Raw genomic sequence first — 15662 nt, 5'->3', positions numbered from 1 at the left:
AGGACACCCTGGAGAAGGAGCCAATCGCCTTTAAGGCAAAGTGATTCACTTTCTTTTTGGAGTTTCCAAAATAATATTAATAAAAATGATGGAGACAGTAGATTACAGAGCTCTAGAATTTCAGGGATAGAAATGTGAAAGCCATTAAGTTGAAAGTACTTTCTTCTGGCAGATTAAACTGTAGTGGTGTGGTTATAAATTCTGCCTACTCGTTAAGTTTTGGGACTTATTGAGATTGAGTCTTGGAGGAAAAATAAGCAAAAGAAAGATAAACTTGTTCCTTAAAAGGTAAATTTCTTAAAAATTTTAATTTCCAGAGACAAATGTATGTCAGGTAAGAAATTAGCAATTTTAGCTTTGCGCAGTGGAGGTATTGTAGCCAATGAGGTTTATCCGAGGCACGATTATTGCTAATTGAAAACTTTTCCCAAGAAATTAGCAATTTTAAAGAATCCTTCTATGTCTAGAAATTTAAATTTCCCAACTGGTCCATGTACCAATTAAATATCTATTGAGGTAAAAAATTAAAGCTAAGGTATACTGTATTCTCCAAGTAGTTTAGAAACATCAGTTCATAACCTAAGACAATATATAGTAAAGGAAAAATGTGCAGGACTCATTGCAAATATATGGTAAATTCTCTGGGGGAAATTAGAGGATTTGCAAATTAGTTATCTATTGCTAAAATAATGCTGCATAGCAAACCACTTGAAAGCTTAGTGGTTTAAAACAATTATTATTCTCACAAGCTTATAGTTTGGCTAAGTGGTTCTTGGCATCGAGGCTAGAAATATCTACTCTTGGTTGGGCTGATTCATGCATCTTCAGCCAAATGGTAGGCCAGCTGGAGTTTGATGATCTAGAATCGCCGCAACATGGATGACAAGGCTGTGCTCCACGTGGTCTCTCATCCTCCAACTGCTCTTGTGATTTTCTTGTAAAGAAGACAGAGGGGCAGGGGAGAGAGGTCCAGCCTTTAAACTGGTATACTGTTATTTCCATTACATTTTACTGTGCAAAGTGATTCACAAGGTAGGCTAAGTTTCAAAGAACAGGAAAACAGACTCTACTCTTTGGTGAGAGAAATGTTAAAGCCACATGGAAAGGGCGTGGATACAGGGAGATGTAGAGAATTAGGGCTATTTTTGCAATCAGTTTACTTCATGGAATTTTATCAAGGAAATCTTGGTAGGGGAAGGTACAACTTAGCTTGATCTATGAATGTAAAGGAAAGAATAGGGGGCATTTTTACAGCAAGAATAACAATATAAATGAAGCCACTGTAGTAGGAGATGAATAGAAATGAAGAGTTTTGGTTGTACAGCATGTGTTACAAATTATGTATGTATTGATTGAGCTGCTTAGAGGGCTGAACTGGCTTATATTTAGTATAAATCAGAATGCCTGTACAGAATAGATCACAAATTCATCGAATAAGATATAGAAATGTACTCATACATGGTGTTTAAATTCCTGCATGATGGAATGCGTGGGGTTTTTTTTATTTGCCTTTTTTGCCTGAGGACAATGCTGCTGTCTTATTTAATTCACCATCTATTGTTTAACCCAGATAAAAAGTTTTCACTAGCTCCATTTTATTTATGACTTATCCAGGGCAACAGATTGTAAATACCCTTATACATTGTTTGAGAGCAGTATGGTCAACACTATCAGCCTGTTTAAAATCTCAAACATTCAAAGAAGTATCTTTGAGAGTTGTGCAGAGACATAGCACAGGCTCTGTTCCCTGCCAGAAAGGTGTACCTGAAGCTGAAGAAGAAATGGACTTCTCTATTTCAGAAGTTCTCAAGCTTTTTAATCTTAGGACTTGCTCACATTGTTAGAAGTTTGAGGATCCCAAAGAGTTTCTGTTCAGGTTTTTTCTATTGAAATTTACTGCATTTGAAATTAAAATTGAGAAAATTTAAAAAATTTATTTACTAATACATTACAAATAATAGTAAGGAACAGAAGCAGTTAATGAAAAATACCAAACTTCTTTCCATAAATGATATATTTCTGTGAAAAGTAACAATATTTTTCAAAACAAGGAAAGTGAAAAAAATGTCATTTTTTTACATTTTTGAAAATCTTTATATCTGGCTTGATAGAAGACTAATTCTCTTAGCTGCCTCTGTATTCAGTCTACTACAACATGTTATTGTGGTTGAAACATATAAAGAAACTGGCTTCATGCGGACCTTTAGATGGAAGAAGAAGAAAACTGCAGAATTCCTGAAAGGGTCTTAAGGACCATATTTGGAAAACTCATCTGTATAAGAGCTCCATAAGATTTATCATGGCACCTTTCAGAAAAAAAAAAATTGAGAATGCAAAAAGAACATATAAAAAATTGTGATTTTTTTTCTCCCCAGAGTGGGCTATTCACTGTGAATTTTTTAAATAAAAGAACACCTATTTCCTCTAATTTATTAATTTGTTTTAACAACAACAACAACAACAAAACACACTATGATTTTTGGGCCAGTGCCCCAGATCTCTTAGTCATCATGCCAAAAATGCAACAAAAGGGAATGTTAATCATGGGAAAAACTTTCAAAGGATCTGACCAAATGCCCAGGATGAATTTGATAAAACCGTGACCTTACTCACATACAGCTTATTTCATAGTCAAGGGATATATATTTTTTTACCACTCAAAAAATTCCTGCCAATTTCACTGATATTCTTTCTTGTTCCAGAAACTTCCTCAAAGTTGACCTTTCATTCTCTGGTGACCTGGGCAAGAATTTCTCAGAAACCCAAAGCCTGGCTGCTCAGTTGGTTTGGGAGTGGCATTTCCTAAAGTTTTGATTGGAAAAAACCCTAAAGTTCTAACAAATTCATTTTTAAAGGAATGAATTGAAGTTTCTTTGCCAAAGGCCATATGCAAAGTTTATTACTAATTCTTACTAAAAGCAGTGTAATTGAAGGAGAATGTGAAAGTGAATTATTAGTTCTGGGTTTAAAATCCCATTATATGATCCATATATTTCTGCTCCACTTCAAAAAGCTGTAGTGATATTGGTATGCATGAAACCCTTATGATAGTTTACATATGATCGAATAAATGATTTTAAATAAGAATTTTGTGATCCAATTATAAAAATATAGAAAATTTAAAAATAAGACAAACACAGAAGGAGAGATAATCACACAGTCTTCTCCAAAAGCTACCACTCAATTTTTTGCATTTAATTTTGTTGGCATTATTAACAAAAACATACCACACATGGATTTACAACTTTGTCTTTTGCTTTAGATATATAATGATTTTTTTCCCCCTTACTTTAACCATAGAGATCGTTTTTAGAAAAAACTAAACAGACAGCACATTTGGGGAGATGGGGGGGGGTCTATGTTTACATGTAAACAATGACTTAGAAATTTTGCTGAAAGTGACCTCAGAGGGAGAAAGGGGAAACAAATCCCTTGGAAGCCTTAGATCCTCTCAGGCAGCTGTGGCTCTGCATTTCCTTCCTATTAAGAGGGACGTGTGGTTTGTGTTGTCCTCCTGGGAGAATAATTCTGTCATTTCCATTAGGAAGATGATTTATTGAGGGCAGTTCCTTTTTAGGATTGAACAGGAAAACCAGTGTTGCAACCTGATGGTGCTATTTCCTTTGTAAAACGCTTCAGTGCTGAAGTTGTAGCAATTACCTTGGCCTTGAACTGAATCACAGACACCTCTCTGATCCCTTCTGTAACCTTATCTGGTAACACAAAATGGTAACCACTGCGTCCTTTTGGTTTGAGGTGGGTGAGAGTCAGGGGATACAACTTCCAGATTTCTCATAAGAGAGCATCCAGCCCTGTAACAGATATCCCCCAAGGCCATCCTGGAGCAGCCTGGATGCTGAGTAGGGGTTACAAATGCAGATGCAGTTGTTAAATACTACAGCTGGAAAATAATTTTCTAAGAAGGCATATGGCAAAATATTTTGTTTCCATGTACCAATATTTCTTCATACCTCCTTTATTCCTCATTGAACTTCAGGGAATATTTAATAGTTCAGTCCTTCTTTTAAAGGTATGGTGAAAGGCAGCATCACTGCATCCCAGCAGAGGGCAGTTTCCTCAAGCCTATAGTACACCACCGCAGGTCTCATTCATTGCTCAGATGGTGGTTGTTCACACCTTGTTCTTAAGAAAAGTAAACTTGTATTCAGTGACCTAGTTACACAGCGGCTTGGGTTGTGCTAAATAGTCATTCAAACAGATATTTCCTTTAGAAAACTAAGGTGGATACAGTTGCAGTTTGCAGAAACAAGCTTCACAATGAGAGTAAAGCGATCTGGGTAGTAGTCTTGGATTTGCCACTAAATAGCTGTTGTGCTGGTGACATTAAGCAAGTCACTTTAGCTCCATTCTGCATCTCTGGTGAGGGGTTTTGGAGAGCACGATCTAAAGATTTTAGATAGAGTAGAATTTTCATATACTACCTCTATAACCCTGATAAAAGTATATTTTGAAGCTGAGAGTTTGGAGTTAAAGAAATAGATTCTTTTTTAAAGTAATGCTAATTCAGATAGTTTAACTGGTTTGCAATATAAGCTTTATAGGTTATCCCCCCTTCTACAATAGCTGAACTAAACCATCTTATATATTAGAAAAACTCATCTGGGAATGACTATGAGAGTGAGAAGAACTGATTTCTGGGCTTGTGTTGGCTTTTCTCTAGCTATCTGACTTTAGGTGAATCATCCCAACCTTCTGATTTCCAGTTTTCTTATTAGCACAATGAATGGGTTGAATTAGATCAATGTTTCCTCCAAAAGGACCTGTGATTAAGTGAGTTTAGGGAAAAGGAGGTAAAGATAAGCAGTGTTCTGTACTGCATTGATTCGGAAACAATTTCCACAGAATCATCCAACACAGATTTACTGGGAGCTGCCTATCTCGTAAGACCTTTTCCAGGGTAACCTACTTTAAACAGTGAGCAACTGGTCAGCCTGTCATTGACCAATCAGAATGAATGATGGCTGCAAGTCTAAAGTGGCTCTGAGGCCCCCTGTATTAGTCTGTTCTCATGCTGCTAATAAAGACATATCCGAGACTGGGTAATTTATAAAAGAAAGAGGTTTAATTAACTCAGTTCCACATGACTTGGGCAGGCCTCATAATCGTGGCAGAAGTGAAGGAGGCAGAAAGTCACAGCTTACATTGTGGCAGGAAGGAGGGCTTGTGCAGGGGAACTCTCACTTCTAAAATCAACAGATCTCGTGAGACTTATTCACTACCACGAGAAGAGTATGGGGAAACTGTCCCCATGATTCAATTATCTCCACATGGCCCCGCCCTTGGCAGGTGGAGATTATTACAATTCAAGGTGAGATTTGGTTGGGGACACAGCCAAACCATATCACTCCCAAGTGGCATCCAATATTTGTTTCTGGATTTTGGGGAATCTGGATGCTCCTTCAGTGGTTATTTATCAGTCAGCATGGAAGTATGTCATTATTTTCACAACTGGTATGGCCCTAAGTACCTGCACACGCTCACCCCTGCACTGTCCCAGGTTGCAGTGCCCTCTCTAACCTTGTCTCACAAAATATGATCCAGGACCAGCAGCAGCAGCTCTGGGAGCTTGTTAAAAATGCTAATTCCTGGATTCCACCCAGATCTTCTGAACCAGAATCTGCATTTCTGCAAGATCCTCAGGTGATTATTGTGTACTTTACAATCTGAGAAGTACTGGCATGCAAAACAGGTCTGGTTTATTTAAAAGGCACAGGGCTGATATACTGATGTCTATAGGTAGTCACCAAGGGATGATATTTAACGTGATGAAACCCCCTCTCTCCAAATATACAAAAATTAGCCATTAGTCAGGTATAGTGATGCATTCCTGTGGTCCCAGCTCCTTGGGAGGCTGAGGCAGGAGAATCACCTGAGCCCAGGGAGGTCAAGGCTGCAGTGAGCTGTGACTGGGCCACTGCACTGTAGCCTGGGCAAGAGAGTAAGTAAGTAAAAAAGTAAATCAATTAACTAAAAAAAAGAAGTGTAGTCTCTTTATAATGACTTGGCATAGAAGCCCTTTATGATGGAGTATATTGTGGAATGAGTGGTCTGTGAAATTTTGAAAAACACCGAAAAAGATGATATCTGATGTTTTCTCTAACCCTAAAATTCGGTTGATTCTGAGACAGTTAAATGTTCTTACATTTCTCATTTGTTCATAACATTCTTCAAATTAGTTCTAATATAAGTTGGATTTACCATTTTCTTCGGGCACTCAAGTGTCAATAATGATTGGGGATTTTTTTTTTTTAGAATTTTGATTTTAATTTCTGAGATATTAAATTGAGAAGGAAATGAAAATAATCTGGAACCCTGACAATATGTTTTCTAGGAGGTCAAAGCTTTTTTAAAAAAATTATTTATATCTTATATTTTTTTACTGTAGGGAAATATATATAAGCATAAAATTTACCATTTTAACCATTTTTAAGTATATAATTCAGTGAGATATGTACCTTTACCATGTTGTGTGATTATCACTGCTCTCCAGAGCTTTTTCATTATCGCAACTGAAATTCTGTATGCGTTAAACAAATCCCCATTCTCCCCACTTCAGCCTGGGTAACCTCCATTCTACTTTCTGTCTCCATGAATTTCACTATTTTAGGTACCTTATATGAATGAAATTATACAATATTGTGTCTGCCATCTCATTTAGCATAATGCTTTCAAGGTTATCCATATTGCAACATGCATCAGGATTTCATTCTTGTGCATGGCTAGATAATGCTTCATTTTATGTATATATCACATGTTGTTTATTCATTCATCTATTGATAGACAGTTAGGTTTCGACCTGGGTATTGTGAATAACACTGCTACAAACACTGGTCTGTTTGATTCTCTGTTTTTAATTCTTTTGGATATAGTATATATCGAGTTGTAGAAATGCTGGATATATGGTAATTTTATGTTGAGACTCTGAACTGTTTTCCATGGTGGCTGCAGCATTTTACATTCTCACCAATGATGCACAAGGAGTGCAATTTCACCACATCCTCACTATCAAAGTTTTTAAAGAAAATGTTTATTTGATTCATTCTTGCTTGAGATTTGTTTTTGCAAGTTTTCACTGAAAAGAAAAAGAAAGAACAGTTCTGGCTAAGTCCAATGGCTCATTTTGCTGTTGCATGGCAGGCTGGTAGAGCATGCCTTTTTTTTTGTTTTTTTATTCTCTGGCTTGTTATTGTGCACCCTTAGCTGCTTCTCTGATTCTCTGTGGTCTTGATTACCCAGGAAAGTTAACTCTAAGGAGCAGATCCATGTCTTCTAATAATTTGGAGGCTTGTAAGTGGGTTCTTTTTTTTGGTTATACTTTAAGTTCTGGGGTACATGTGCAGAATGTGCAGGTTTTTTACATAGGTATACAGGTGCCATGATGGTTGGCTGCATCCATCACCCCGTCATCTACATTAGGTATTTCTACTAATGCTCTAAGTGGGGTTTTGATGAGCTCCAGGCTCTATCCTCTCAATTCAAAGTCTAGAAATTTGCTTCCCATAGCTAGCATTGAAATCATGGCCAAGCCATTCAACCCACATGGATTTCAATTTTTTCAGTTGTAAAATGATCTCAAAGTTTTCTTCCTCTCAGGTGGGGCTTGCTACAGAATTTGTGGGGTAAAATGCAAAGTTAACATGCAGTGCCCTTTGTTCAAGAAGCAAATAAATAAATTACTGTTAAAGGAACTTTGGGAACTCATGAAAAAGGCAAATGCACGTGTCTTCTTGCATCCCTGCCTTCCCAAGGGGCTCTGACTGAATAGGTCTGGGGTGAGACCAAGGGGTTTGCATATTTAATAAGAATGCCAGGTGATTCTGATTCAAATGTTTGGTGTGACAGTGCATTCAGACTTTTAATTCAGGATAGGGTTTTGGAATTTATCACTTAGCAAAACTGTACCTAAAACTTAATATAAACCTTTTCATGTAAAAATGTTTTAGTTATAAAATGCAATAAGGGCAATAGTAACAACATAAATTTATGAACGCAAATGGTAATAGTTTTGGTGGCAGACCGAATATATTATAAAACTTTATTGGTGGGAGATTGTGATTCATTGTACAATTTTTCTGGCTTGCTTATCTTGGAATTTATTTATTGGGCAACAAAATTTATACTTTTAATGAATTTATTTTTCTGATGAATTATTTTAAAATATAAATTTTAGTACACCTAGAGCTAAAGAATCTTGGGGAACACTTTTTTCAAAAAGGTTTAACTTTTCATACGAATCAGTTTTGGGTAAATAGGAATTAAATACACATTTCCAGCCAACTAAATGTTTGATTTTTCTGATCTTTTACTTTCTGTTGAAATGATTTATAACCTTAATAATTATTTTAGTGGGTTCTAGTGGCTTAAAAGACAAAAAAAGAGTTTGAGGAATGAAACATTGATGTTTTTATAATAGAATGACTTCTTTTGAATACTTCAAGAACTTTGGATTTCATCAAAGTTTCCATTTCTAGTCAGATGTCTGAACACTAATGATTCTCAGCTTTTTAGGCAAGCCACAACTTTACTATGTTGCCATATTTATTTTAAATGGACTTTTTAGCTATGTATAATTAAGTGCTAATTTAAGAAATGATACTGGAAATTAATTTCTTTATTGGATTATATATATTCCTTTCAATTTAATCAACTTTTTAGAGTTGTCATGTGCTCCAGACTCAAATGTATCAGTCGACATAATACTCTATTTAATGGGGTTATAGAACTAACATTTACCTTATTTGTGAAATTTATTTAAAATAAGGTATTTGGATTCATCTGAGGCAAGTAGATAAGTGTACCTACATATTTTGGAATGGGAGTCAGAGAGATTGAATATAGGTCTGTCGGAACACATTATCTCATTGAGGATGTTTATAGCTCCAACTCGGAGCAACAAAACACCTTATCATATTTATTAAATAAAATTTGATGTCCCTTTGATTTAATATTGGGGATGCTTTAAATTTGGTACTGAAGGATTTGGTACAACAGGCAATTCCAGGCCTCCCAGGCAAAGGGCTGGATGTTGCCAAAGTTTTTAGAATATTTTCTGAGACTTAGCATTGTGTTCTGAGCACACCCAGGGTGTTTCCAGAAAGGCAAAGATATAGAGCTTTGAGGAAATTATCTGGGTAATTCATGGCAAAACAACAACAAGAATACTGATATTGAGGAAAAGAAAGGGATAAGGCCTGAGTTAACTAGACTATATGTAATCTAATTAATTAAATGATACATATTTCTATACTTAATTATAATAAATTACTTTGATAATTCTTAATGCTCATTTTATTTACTTACAGCTGTATATAGAAATCTTAGCATCATGGATCCTATCAGTTTGGCTAAATTGAAATTATACAAAACATCTATTTCTCCATTGTGTGCAGGCACAGAACTAGTCCCAGGGAAAGTAATGCCATTAGATAACTCCTTAACCTTATCTTCGTGCCTCTCCTACCTGTCTCTCTTCCAGCCTGTTGCATATTTGCTTTGTTGGCTCTATTTCCTGGTATGTTCATTCCTGATGCTTCTGCATTTTACTTTCTGCAAATTGTAGAGATGGCAAAGGTGTAAGAATCTTGCCTCTATAAGAGGATCTTATAGCTATATGAAGCCGATGCTTAAGGTAATTTTGACACTTATGCAGAGAATATTGAAAATAACAATACAACAAAACCAGTAACACATCTACTTTACATGTTTCAAATATTAGATTCTTGACTCTGGAAGGGATTTTACAGATCATATCGTTCAGTTTCCAATTTGAGATATGAACTTTCTCCTCAGCATTAATGTAACAATGTCTTCTACTTCCGTTGGGACATTTCTAGTGTGGCAAACCCCATAGCTTCCAAACACTCTATTAGAAATGTGTTTTCTTTTATTAAGCCCAAATCTATTTTTCTGTTACTTCTGTCTATTGCGGTGTGTGTGTGTGTGTGTGTGTGTGTGTCATATTGAATGGTTCTAATCCCTTTCATGGCTCAGCCTTTGAAGTATCTAATGACATCTATCCTATCCAGTGTGAGTCTTCTTTTTTTCCAGGCTGAATATTTTCGAATTACCTCAACTCTTCATTACATTGCACTGATAGGGCTCATATTTTTAATACTTTCACATACATCATTTCAATTTATTGTCCAATTAAATTTTAGAAGTAGGTAAGGATCTGTAAAACTCTACATTTGCAATGAGAAAACTGAGTGGCAAAGACTTTGTTTGAAAGAGAAGTTAATTGATACCCACCTGCTTTTTGTGTTACAAGTTTTCATTGCCATCTGTTTTTTAATTAATCATTTTAGAAAAGGAGCAGTTTTATTTTTGGCATAGTTTGAGGTCAGATTATGACATTATTAATTTTCAGGTGTAAATGTTTAATCAAGTTTTTCAATTTCAGGAGTTCCTGGGTATTAAGCTGGTGAATTTTAAGACAAGGATGTGAAACAAGCCATCAATTTTAGTTATCCAGTGGAATTTAAGAAGCATATTTTAGCTACATATTTATACTGCTAGAAAATTTTCTAGACTCAAGTTAAAAAAATCTACATATAGCATTTCCTCAAATGAAATGGTCTCTCTTGGCTGTATTCTTCTAGAGCCTTGATTTCTACTGCCTCTTTTTCTTTGTACCTAGAGTTTTACAGAGTTCACTAATGAGCTCAGAAGTTTCCAGTCACTTACACATGATGGGATAGAGAAATAATACAGTTGGTCTCTTTTTAAGGAGAAAGTGTACTTTCTCATGGGAAAAATGCTTCTACCTGAGAGGTACAATTTCAGTTTGTAAACTCTACCTTCTAAATGTTACTTTTCATGCTGTAATGAATTCAAGAGGAAACTCTACCCTTTCCTCTAAATGACTTATGATGTAATGCCTTTACAGATTAAAAGCACAATTTGACTAATGGGCTTCATTCTTACTTGTAAGGTTTTAAACATTTCATCACGTTCACCCTATTGGACACACCACACACTACATGACTTGTTCTAAAAATAGACTGTATGAAAAGGGTTGATTCAAGAATCAGAGGTCTCATTCTAATCAAATTCTTAGCTTGGAATTTAACCAGTAACAATGCTAATTTATAATGTTATACAGATACTATTATGGTTAGATAGAGTGTAAAAAATGCAAACCATTGACAGCATTATGAAATTGCTTAAAGTGAATATTGTCTCTATAAACTGTTAGGTTGGCAGCAGTAAAATCATAAACCAGGTGGCAAAATAAGCCCACTTGCAAAAATGCCTATTTTCTGATATGCTATTTTGATTTTTAAGTGACTAAAAGTTTATATTTTTTTGATAATAATGAAATCTGTTTAGATACCTAGTCATATCTTTTGAATTAATTGATCCTTAAAACTTCTGGATAAGAAAGAAAATTTTAAAAAGTATAAGGCAAATAAGGATGGGAAGAAGGAGACAAGAAGATACATTAAAGTTTTAGGAGAAAATAATGCAATAGAAACACATTCTGATTGTAATAAAGGTATTTACCATCATTAATTTTTAAGTCTAATAACTACCTATGACTTTAGGAAAAACAAGCAACCAAACATTTGAATAAAATTAATTAAAGTATTAATATCCCCAGGCTCATTTTATTTTTTTAGGTGGCATTTCCTGTTTTTGCAATCACTTGTTCAACCTATTGTTTGAACGGGCATAAAATATTGCATATTTAGAAATTTAAGATGCCTGTTCCATTTTGCTCAATTTATGGAAGAATTTCTTCAATTTAGACAGATGAGGTTCTGTTACTTCAGAAACACTTGAGCAAAGTGTCCAGTTGACTTTGGGGGAAAAAAGGGAGAAGTACAGTCTGGGGTAGTCATGGAACAAGATGAGATCGTCTATGAAACAGCAAAAGATACAATTTTATAAAATCTCAAAGGGCTTTTACAGAAATGAAAATTCGTACTGTATAAATATATTTATATGAGAAAAACTGTATATTTAATTATTATTATTTTTTTTTGCCAAGCTTCTGGAGCTTAAGGGAAGCCAGAGCTTTGGCTATAATGATTTTGCTTCTGTACTGAAGCAGATGTTCATAGAATACTTTCTATCTCCCACATTGTTGGCTGCTCCTCTTTTTCTCTATTCCTTCTACCCAGCTTGCTGAGAAGTTTATTTAGAGAGTCATTTTTCTAATTATTATATTTAGCATAATTAACATATACTTAAGTTTCCACAAACGGGCAACAGTTAAAGCATGAGAATAATATCCAGTTAATAAGATGCAAAATTAATAGTATTTTGTCCAAGACATTTTCTAGTCTTGGCTAAGATGAAGCAGTTGCTATTTATATTGAATGGACTTTTTTAAAAGTCAGAGTTATAAAAGATGATGACCTAGATGTTCTTGTACAAGGACAAGTGGGTAGGGATGTTCCTGCGTCCCTTTAATACATTTAGAAAATGATTTCTATTTATCAGAAAGAATATGGAAATTTCCACAAAGAGGTGATCGTTTCAGAATATTAATTGCTTATTAATAGACCAATCCCAGTTAAAACAATAGAAAACTCCAGGAAACTTGATTTATGAAAAGGGAAAACCCCACCTGTCCCCTCCCGTTTTTATGGGTCCTTGGGAAGGGTGTGGACAGGAAGGGGAATGACAGGTATTCACCGTATTTACTAGAATGGAATATAAAATTGAACACGGTGTTCACATCTAAGCACGAGTGGTAATGATTCCATTATATACTGACCTTTAGAGGAAGAGATAAAGGAAGCTGCACAGTCAGTACTTGGGTTCTAAGGCAAACAATTTCCCATTCCAAAATACAGACTTTCTGTACAAGATGAGGCTTATTTCAGCGAACCACAGTATTAAAAAAATACAAAATGCAAAGGTCATACCAGGTATATGACAAGAGAAACTAGTGTCTACACATGCACAAAAATGACTTGTTGAGAAACCAACACAACATTCTCATAACATTCTAATTATCTAACTTCCATTTGTGCCTCTTTCAATATTGCCCTGTTATATTCCAACAGAGCAAATTAACCAACATTGAGAGGTGGTCCTCCACTTCAATTATTTTATAATCGAAGACATTTATAAATCTAACACTTGTCAACCAAAAAGCAATTTGAACTACTAAGCTACCAGGCTACAACATAAGGTACATATTATACTCTGGAATCCACAAATCTGCACTTTAGTATGAGAACTGTCATTAACTTTGAGCAAGTTATTTCATCTTTACTTGACTGATTCTTTTTTGTAAGATGGAGATAATCACTAAGATAATGTATAAGAAATGGCTTTGTGAACTTAAAAGTTTTCATAGTATTACTGATCCTGAGGACAAAACTAAAAAAAAAAAAATTGTCACAGAATCCAGTTTGTTTATCCAGTGAAGGGAAACAAAAATGTCGTTGGCTCATTTGGGGAGCTCAGAGGCCTCTGTCCATGGGAAAAATGGTGTAGGGACTTGTCATTAGACAGTTAGAGCAGCTACAAATTTCCACCTGAAAACGTAATTTTAAATATAACTTCTCTATATCCCAGTCTAAGTATTCCAGCCTCCTTTCTGCTAAGAAAAAACTTGATTTTCCAATTAAAGTTAACATAATCACTCTGTATTTACATTTATCAATTTTGTGTTTAAATATCATTCAAATTCTTTCTTTTCCATTTGTCTTCTATCTCTTGGAAGTGATCTGGGTCCCAGGATGGGTTTATGTGTCATCCTGACTTTGAAGATATTTGACTGTACTACAGATTTGTAAAAAGGTATCCAACACTTTCAGTAGCTTCATTGTTTCAGACTATATCTGTCTTGGATTTCAAAAGAGAAATCTCTTGGTGTTACTCAAAGTTTGAGGGAGGAATATGGTAAATGAAAAACCACGATGATAAACAATTAAACATAAACTTCCTTGGAGGAAAGATCATTTGCTCTCTTTCCATGTCCTCTTAACCTCTGAGTCAAGATCAAGTTAATGATGTTTGAGGCTGAGAGCCTTTGCTGTTAATTCCCTGAGATGAACCTGCCCTGGGGAAGCAGAGCTATTTCAGCAGCTCTGTCATTGCCCTAGAGATGGTAGAGTAGAGCCATAAATACGGTGGTAGAGACAGCAGAGACAGTTAAGAGTGGGGATGACCACTGGAAGGTACGACAAGATGGCAACAGAAAGAGTTCACTTCCACTTATACTACGCTAGTTCACTAGGACCATCCCCTCAGAGACCTGGGAGACCCAAATCAAGGAACGTTTCACATGTGAAAAATATTTCATGTAATTAAATTTGCCATCTGATTCTTCTTTTCAAACAGAGTAATGGTTTTCAATGGGAGCTGAGTTTGCCTTTGATTTTGCCCTGCATTGGACAGTTGGCCATGATGGAAGACATATTTAGTTGTCACAACTGGGGATAGGAGGTATGCTATTTGCAGCTAGTGGGTAAAGGGCAGGGATGCTGCATATCCTATGATGCACAGGACAGACCATACAGTAAAGAATTATCCAACCCAAAATGTCAACACTGCCAGTAGGGAAAACCTTGACTCAGAGGACGATATTTTCAAGGGTTAATATTCATTCTACTATATGTCTGATGGGGTGGGATTTGAATTATAAAATAACTTTTTTGACCATGTGAGGTAAGAAAATGCCTACAATGAAATTCAGCAGAAGCTCAAGTGGTCAGTTAAGACTATGTCTCCTTAATGTTTTAAAAGTGAGCAAGAAAAATAGTAGCTAGTGATTAGGTTGTTTGTTTTACATTCTGAAACAATCAGAAATCACTCAGGCCTAAACATTTTCCAACTTTGGCTGCTTATCAAAATTACCTGTAGAGATTTAATAATCCCCAGAAATTCTGATTCAGTTGTTCAAGTGTGGAGCTCACGCATTTAGATTTTTTAAAAGCTCTGAACAAGATTCTAACACACAGTCAGGGTAGAAAACCACTGTATCATAGTCACCTTAAGAAAGCTAATGTGATTTAAATAACATTCTCACTCTTGTTTCTCTGCTTACAAGCTGATTGTTTAGTGGTTTTAATTGATGAGAGGATCACAGATATGTAGAAACATCTATTATCCACCCTGAATTCTATTTCTTACTCAGAGACTAAGTTTAAAGAACTACAAATGATTTTGAGTTACAGACAAATGTACCTACGAAATCTTTTCTCTTCCTTGCTTTTAAGAATGAATTCTCCTGGCAAAAGTGTGTGGCCCATTCAGACTTGATGAGATATTCAGGCTATCTACATTATGATTCTTAAAAGAAATTATCCCCGTATTTCCCCTTTTGGCCTCTTGGCCTCCTTGTGACCCTCCCCCAACCACATGTATTTGAATAGAGTTACTAATGAGGAAACAGGGTACAGAGATTAAGGTCTCAAGGTTACACAGGAAATCAGGGGCAGATTGAGATCAAATTTCCAGCAACCAATCCAGAAATCCCACCTAAGTAGTTTATCCGGAGTTCTGTAAGGGCCAGCCTGTGCCAAAGCAGGTTTCAGATGAAAGAAACTACAAGCTGGTTTGCCCATTTGAAGAAAACACACACAGGGACACATATCCATACACACGCAAGGACTTAACTTTTCATTTTGATTTTCTCCATTGTTTATTATCTCCTGATTTCAGTAGAACGTTCAAGACAATAT

At 35.6% G+C, this 15662-nt stretch overlaps 1 non-coding gene across 1 annotated transcript; it reads left to right on the top strand.

Annotated features, from left to right (window-relative positions):
• Positions 1–353: 353 nt before the first annotated feature.
• LOC118150038 (U4 spliceosomal RNA) lies at positions 354–498 on the top strand. The gene has a single exon (XR_004737800.2). It is a non-coding gene; the product is annotated as a U4 spliceosomal RNA (small nuclear RNA).
• Positions 499–15662: the final 15164 nt, after the last annotated feature.

Source organism: Callithrix jacchus, chromosome 21 (genome assembly GCF_049354715.1).
Source record: "Callithrix jacchus isolate 240 chromosome 21, calJac240_pri, whole genome shotgun sequence".
Taxonomy (NCBI): Eukaryota; Metazoa; Chordata; class Mammalia; order Primates; family Cebidae; genus Callithrix; species Callithrix jacchus.
Note: the sequence above shows the minus strand (reverse complement) of the source record. Positions and strands in the feature narration are given on the sequence as shown.